The sequence below is a fragment of the Glycine soja genome, chromosome 3, assembly GCF_004193775.1.
Source record: "Glycine soja cultivar W05 chromosome 3, ASM419377v2, whole genome shotgun sequence".
Classification (NCBI taxonomy): Eukaryota; Viridiplantae; Streptophyta; class Magnoliopsida; order Fabales; family Fabaceae; genus Glycine; species Glycine soja.
Genome location: NC_041004.1, coordinates 19,895,879 through 19,903,734, shown reverse-complemented (window position 1 = coordinate 19,903,734; position 7,856 = coordinate 19,895,879).

Below are 7,856 nucleotides of genomic sequence, written 5' to 3'. Positions count from 1 at the left end.
TTCAAATGTCCAACTGAGAGAAAATCTTTATAAGCCAGTTAGACAACAATTATGTGAAGGATAAACTTGAAAAAATAGGTTATAAATTCATGTTCCAAATCACTCATAGGGTTATGCTTGTTAAGTCATTACTTATTGCACTAGCAAGAAAATAAGAATCATGTAATATTTGAATTAGGGTAAAATGAAAATATGGGCTTATTTTTTAGCCTTTAAGATGTTTTCAGAATAAGTAGTTTTCTAATTGATATGATAAACCAATTTTTTTGGATGAGACAATTGAAAAATTAGTTGAGGGTAAGTAAATTGTTCTCACCAGGTTAAATGAACTTAAAGATAAGAAGCAATAATTGGATGAACTAATTTAGAGAGTCAATGCATTCAACCAAGAACTTAATTTAAAAAATCTCCAACAATATCAAGATCAGATTAATCAAGTCTATTGAATGATAGCCCACCTAGGCATAGGTTGCATGGTCTTGCAAGATTATGCATGTCTTAAGCGCAATATTGATTAAATCAATAGTTACACATGCTTGAAAATTTGTCACTTCGACAAACTTGCAATCAAGTTTGAGACATGTAAAAAACAAATGTTCAACTAACATATTTGGTTTTATATTAGCATTAATGGTAATTTCTTTGATACATGGTTGAAAATTCAAAATTGTGTTACATGCCTCGGTAATTATGCATTATTGGCAACATATGTTTTTATTTGGAAAAAAAAAATCACAAGCAAGGTGAAGAATTATTTGGAGTGCAATTGTGTGTATCCTATGGAATAAAAATATGATATTCAATGAAAACTTAACATAAATTAAAAGCGGAAATTAAATGCACAACGGAAATTAAAAGAGTAGGAAAGAAGGAAACAAACACACAAGAGTTTTTATACTGGTTCGGCAACAACCCGTGCCTACATCCAGTTCCCAAGCGACCTGCGGTCCTTGAGATTTCTTTCAACCTTGTAAAAATCCTTTTACAAGCAAAGATCCACAAGGGATGTACCCTCCCTTGTTCTCTTTGAAACCCTAGTGGATGTACCCTCCACTAGAACTGATCCACAAGAGATGTACCCTCTCTTGTTCTCAGTCAAACCCAAGTAGATGTACCCTCTACTTGTACCACAAAGGATGTACCCTCCAATGTATTAAGACAAAGATCTCAGGCTGTTAAACCTTTGATACTTTGTGAATGGGGATACAAAAGAATTTTCAGGCGGTTAGTCCTTTGAACACTTTTGTATTAGGGAAAGGAAAGAATCAAAAGAATTCTCAGACTGTGTCGTTTTGAATTCTTTGAAAAGGGAGACACAAAAGAATTCAGGCGATTAGTCCTTTGTTCTTTTGGAAAAGGGAGAAGAGAGACACAAAAAGAATTCAGGCGGTTAGTCCTTGGCGAATTCTTTTTGGCAGAGGGAGAAGAGAATGAAAAGATGAATAGCACAAGTTTTCAACGTTTAGAAAACCAGAAAACTTTGGAAAGTTTTTGGTACAAAGAAGAAGAAGAAGTTTAAAGAGATTCAAGGCTTGTAAAGGATTGTATGAATAAGTGTTCAAGATTCCTTGAAATGTAAAACAAAGCCTTGCTTTTATAGACTCTTCATGTCTGGTCAAGACAACCATTTAGAAGAGTTATAACTTTTAGAAAAACTTAAAATCAATTTGAAAAAGTCAAAAACCTTTTGAAGAGTTACATCTTTTGATTTATTTAGAAACAGTCACTAGTAATCGATTACCAAATCAGTGTAATCGATTACACAAGACTTTTATGTGAAAGGATGTGACTCTTCACATTTGAATTTGAATTTCAACGTTCAAAGGCACTGGTAATCGATTACCAAAACATTGTAATCGATTACAACTTTTTGAAATTAATTGGAACGTTGTAAATTCAATTTGAAAACTTTTTCAAAAACAATTTTGCTACTGGTAATCGATTACAACAATCTGGTAATCGATTACCAGAGAGTAAAAAACTCTTTGGTAAACATGTTTTGAGAAAAATCATGTGCTACTCAATTTTTGAGAAAAACTTTTCATACTTATCTTGATTAAGCCTTATCTTGATTCTTGAATCTTGAGTCTTGAATCTTGATCTTGATTCTTGAGATCTTGAACCTCGAATCTTGATTCTTGACTCTAAACTTTCTTCTTGAGTCTTGAATTCTTCTTGATTCTTATCTTGAACTCTTGAATTGTTCTTGATTGATCTTTGAGCTTTTTGTCATCACCTTTGTCATCATCTTTTGTTATCATCTTTGTTATCATCAAAACATCTTTGAATCACTTTTGATTCATCATGAAGCTTTTCTTCTACATTTATAACATGCAATGCAAAAAAATCTTAACCAAATTAAAATACTTAACAAAGATAACAAATTTGTATGCAATCATAGTGGGTTGCCACCAGTATCAAAGTGGATGTCTAGCTATTTAGTTTCTCATTTAATCCTTAGAATAAAAGATAACAAAGGTACCCATCTACTATAAGAAGCTATAGAAAATAAGAAGTAGATGAAATAGAATAAAAGATATTTCAGTAACTTCCAAGAACACCGTACAACAACCCAACCTTTTTCACAAACTCCATCAAGAAACCCCAACCAAAAAATGAAAACTGCATTTTAGATCCCCTAAACCCTAAAAAAAGTGAAGCACAATAGAAAATTTGCATCAAAAACCCCAACGAAACACACAAACCATCTCTGATCCTCTAAACCCTAAAAAAGAGAAACACAACAAAAAATTGTCTACCTTGGTCTCCCAGAACAACTTCCAATTGCTACCTTTCACTTAAAAAAGTTGCACTCCTTCAGCTACAAGAGAAACACAATTGTGTTCTTTTAGAAAGAAATAAAGAAAAGAGAGAGAGAATTTTGAAGAGAAGAGAAAGAGGATTTTGTCACTCAGACTCATCTTATTATCATACCCAGTTTCGTGAACACTCAACCCCTCCCTATTCATTCTTGTTTCTGTCGATTAACGAGTATAGAGTCTAAGAATGAAGTGTACTTTTTTCTATTATTATCTTTATATGAGATACAATTTTTTTCTATTATTATATTTCTCTGAGATAAGATAATGCACAAATTTTTTTTCACCTTTATCCCTGGTCGTGTTTGGTTTTGGTATGAATGTAAGAGAGATGCACCGAAATTTTTTCGCCTTACCTTTTTTTAATAGTAATCAATATTAATTAAAATTTATTAGGAATTAATTATAATAGAACTTACCATTTACAAAAATAATCAAATTATATACCCATTTCTAATGGTAATTAGTATTCATTAAAATTAAAAAAAGATTAATTATGATAGAAGTTACCATTTATAAAAATAATGGAATTATTTGTACCCAAATTTCCTTTATAGCAACTCAGCATACAAAAGTGCTAATGAAATATAAATTGTCTATTAGAGATTAAAATCAAAAGTAAATAAAATGAAAGTATTTATTTTAAATCTTTTTATAAAAATAAAAAATGAATTATTAAACTTGTGTACCGTCATAATTATGCATATCATATTAAATTACACTTTATTTGAAATATAAAATTTTTCTATAAATTAAAATATTTTATTTTTATATTTATTTTATATTATGTCAATTTTAACATACTTGTGATATATAATATGAACTAATTATCATTTAATATCATTAATGGAAAAGTAATTCAAATATTTGAAATAATATCACTCTTTTAATTATTTATTTCAAATAATAAACTTTTTTATTATTAAGTAATTTTGCACAATTATATTAAGAACTAAAAACGAATATCTGTGTTTAGAGAAATAGTCACTGCATTTTGTAATCTAAACTACAAGATAATATTAAATACCTATATAACAACTCATCTTCTTGTAAAAAAAACATCTTATAAAAGCACTAATGAAGTGTAAATTGGATATTAAAGATTAAAATGATAATTTATTTAAATAATAATTTATTTTAAAAGTTTACATTTCATTTATTTTACTTTTATGTTTTAAATCATTCAAAATATTGTTTATATAGTCAAATCCAAAAGTGTTTATTTAAACTTTAAAATATTATGAAAATAACATTTTTTAAATAGCATTGTATAATGGTTGAGTTATTTTTATCAATTTATATATAAAAGTTATAATAACATTAAAATTTAAGTGTAATATTAAATCCAATATGATATTTAGACTGTAATTTTCTATTTCCTTTCTCTAGCATAAAAAAATCAATATAATATGTTTAATCATTTAAACATTTAATAGTAACAAAAAAGTTATTTTAAATTTATATTATTTACAATATTAAAATTATTAAACAAAAAAAATATTCTTCATTATGTTATAGAGTGAATATGTCATACATAAATATTTTATAATTAATTTCAATAATTTTTTATTGAATATAAAGTTATTTGTTGCTATTAAATATATTAATAATGATATATATTATATACTAAATTATTTTAGTATTTATATAATATTGAAATGGTAAACTCATTTAAAATTATATGAATATTTATATCCTCATTGTCAGGCATGACAATGGGGTGGGGTGGCGGTGGGTTTAGTCTCCTCATCCTATCCCCCTCCTCCCCCCACTCCCCAAGTCCTCTCCTGCCCCCAATTACCATCGAGGTCCAAAAATTAGACTAATTTTTGTCCTCGTGTGGGAATTGGGTTTCCTTATCCCGCCTTGCTTGATCCTATCTTGTTTTTTTATTCATAAAAAATGGAGAAAACATGACAATTTTTTTTTGTAATTAGACTGAATCTATTAAAGCATGTTAAATTGAAATTTCAAGTAAAAATTATCTGATCTCATTTATTTCTGGATAGTTTAAAGAAATAGTGATCATGACACCTTATTTATCAAGGTTGAAATTCCAAGTGCTTAACAACAAACTAAGTAAAAATTGCTTGCTCTCATTTATTTTTTGAGCTCAACATAAAATTAAGTAAAAATTGTACACAAGTATAAGGAAAAACAATAAATCCATGGATAAAACAAACATTAATCCATTAAAATTGATAATAGAAACTAGGGTATTGTAAGGTTATGATAGTAATTTAAAATATTTATTATATTAGAATAGCATTGAGGCTAGGGCAAGGCGTGGACCAACATACCCGATCCGATCTTCGAATCCAACTTTCTCAATCAAGGAAAACCCGAAGCCAAATTCGACCCCGATGAACTCGATTTTTCCCCAAATTTGACCCCATATGATTGGAGCATTCTCGCAAAACATAGTGATCCTGACTGGCCACCTTATGATTTTACTTAGTGAGAGTGACCTGGCATACCCATTATGTGGTGTGTCTTGTTATGTACTCCTAAGCACCCGAGTGTGGTTTTTCATTGACATGGTACCACATTGCATATAGGCTTGAGTCTTGGTATAATTGTTGCATAACGTTTGCTAATTGTTTATTATGAAACTGATGAGTGTTATTACATCTTGACCCGAGTGTGTGATTCATGTGTAATGTGATCAGTGATTGTATTAAGTTGAGCTATGCTATAAATACTTCCATAATTTATTTTGACTACGTCTTTGTTTATTTGTATTTTTTTAGAAATGTGATAACTCACTCCGTGTGTGCTATTTGTGTTTGGATCCCGTGATGATCTCGAACCTTGTGTTCTTGGAAGCAGATGATTAGGTGGATGACTTTAAAGAACCTCGCGCTAGAAGACGCTAGGATACAATGCTCTGATAAGATGTGGCATTGGGGATGATTTTTTATTTTTAATTGCATGATGTTATTTTATTTTATTTTACCTCACTGATTTAACAAAAAATCTTTTGTAAACTTTGGCAACCTTGTTCTCAGCCGGATATGTTTTTAATAAGTTTTATTTGGTAATATTAAAGCGAATGTGACCCTTTTGCTCACATAAGCTCCTTTATGTTAATTAAATAAAACTATTTTAGTTCATTCTATATTTTTATATGTTTTTCTTATTTATATGTATGTTAGGGTAGAGGGTGTCACAAAAGACATAAGAGCATACCAACTAAAAGTTAGTAGAAATGTTCACATTCTTTTTCATTCTAAAGAGAAACATAAATATCAGACATAATAACATGTAATTTGATCTCAAAATGCAAACAATTAAATTACATATTTAATGTACTAGAACAAATTACCAATGAATATTAGTCTGATTTCGCATAAAGATTATATGAAGTCTACTATAGTCAACCAAGATGCAAAAGCAAGTATAAGAAACAAGGAAGAGTGCAACAATTCATGCATTACAAGCTTTAACTCTGTGTATGTATGTATGTAGTAAGCATAATTGAATTTATCATACAATAAAGAAAAGTAAAAACATCATAAATTGGGAGGATGCAATGATGAAAAAGTATATATAGAATAAACTTTGAAGAAACAAGGCACAAACCTACTTATGAATTATTCATTCATTATTTATTATAAAAGTTTTCTATAAATTTCTATATTGATATTAAGCTCTTAAAATACCTTGTAAACCTTGAGAGAAAATACTAAAGTGTTGAGTGATATATTCATTTGTAAGACGAGACGATCACATATTAGTCATTGTGCAGATTTTCAACAAATTTTATTGATTTGTTTAGAGCCAGTAGTAGTTTGGTAGGAAAAGAATACTAAGTTAAGTCAAGTTTGAGATAGAGCTTGTCTTTGTAAGAGTAGTTTGGTAGGATAAAGAATACTAAGTTAAGTCAAGTTTGGGATAGAGCTTGTCTTTGTAAGAGCCAAAAGTAGCAGTGAATAATACTTTATAACTTTTGATAAGTTAATAGAAACTTGGTGGGTTGCCAAGAATGAGAGTAGTCTTGAGATAGAGACAGACCAATATAACTTATGTTATTCTTTACTATTTTTCTTTGTGTTGACTCACAAATAGTTTGAATTTGTTTTTAGTTCTTATATTTGTTAACAAAATTGTTTTTCCATTGTCTGATAGAGTTTTTCTCAAAAGATCTTTTTTTATTTTCAATAATATCCACATTAGACGATAAACATGTTTTTTTTTTTTTTTATCAAAGTAAAGTTAAAAATTTCTAAAAACACAACTCAACCCCTTTTTTGTAGGGGACGAAGTAGAAGATTTTGTGACTATCCTCTTGTATGAGGTAAACAACAAGTTATATGACCCCCTTTGTTGTTGAACTAAACCAAGTAAATATATAAGATTAGATTATGAAATATCAAAATGAACCTGTGACTATAGACAAAAATGCATCATGCAGTGTCAAATCCGAATAAAAACTTCTAATAGATCAACTAGGGTAAATTTAAAAGTATACTTAAGAAGAATTCAAAAAGTGTGGGAAAATGGATTAGAGAGTACCTCTATACACTTAGAGTCATATGCAAAATTTGGGATTTAAGGTTCAATATTATGAATTTGTGAGATTGCGATGTGAAGAGACACTTAGACAAGATTGTGATTTGAAGCTGGGAATTGTAAATAGGGTTCGCTCATTGAGATTTTGGCTTCAATTAGAAGATATGATAAAAAAGTTGACTCATTTGAAAGCCTTTGACTTTGCCTCAGTCAAAGTCGAGACTCGAGAGACACATTGAATGTGAGAGAATCAATTGCGTGTTATAAAATAAAGATTCAACTATTAGTGAATCAAACCTCTTTGGAAGAAGCAATTCGCTTCAAGCTTTTAAAGATGTTTAGTTTTTTTTGTCAAACTGGTTCGAGTGCAAACCAGTTTAGCTCAAGTTTCATTTCAATTGATTTAGTCCAAACCAATTTTTTTTTACACCCATATAAAATAGGACATTTTAGTAAACTCAATTTCAAAATAAAAAAAGTTAAATTAGTTTTTCAGTCATCTAATTTATTATTTAGGTTTGATTT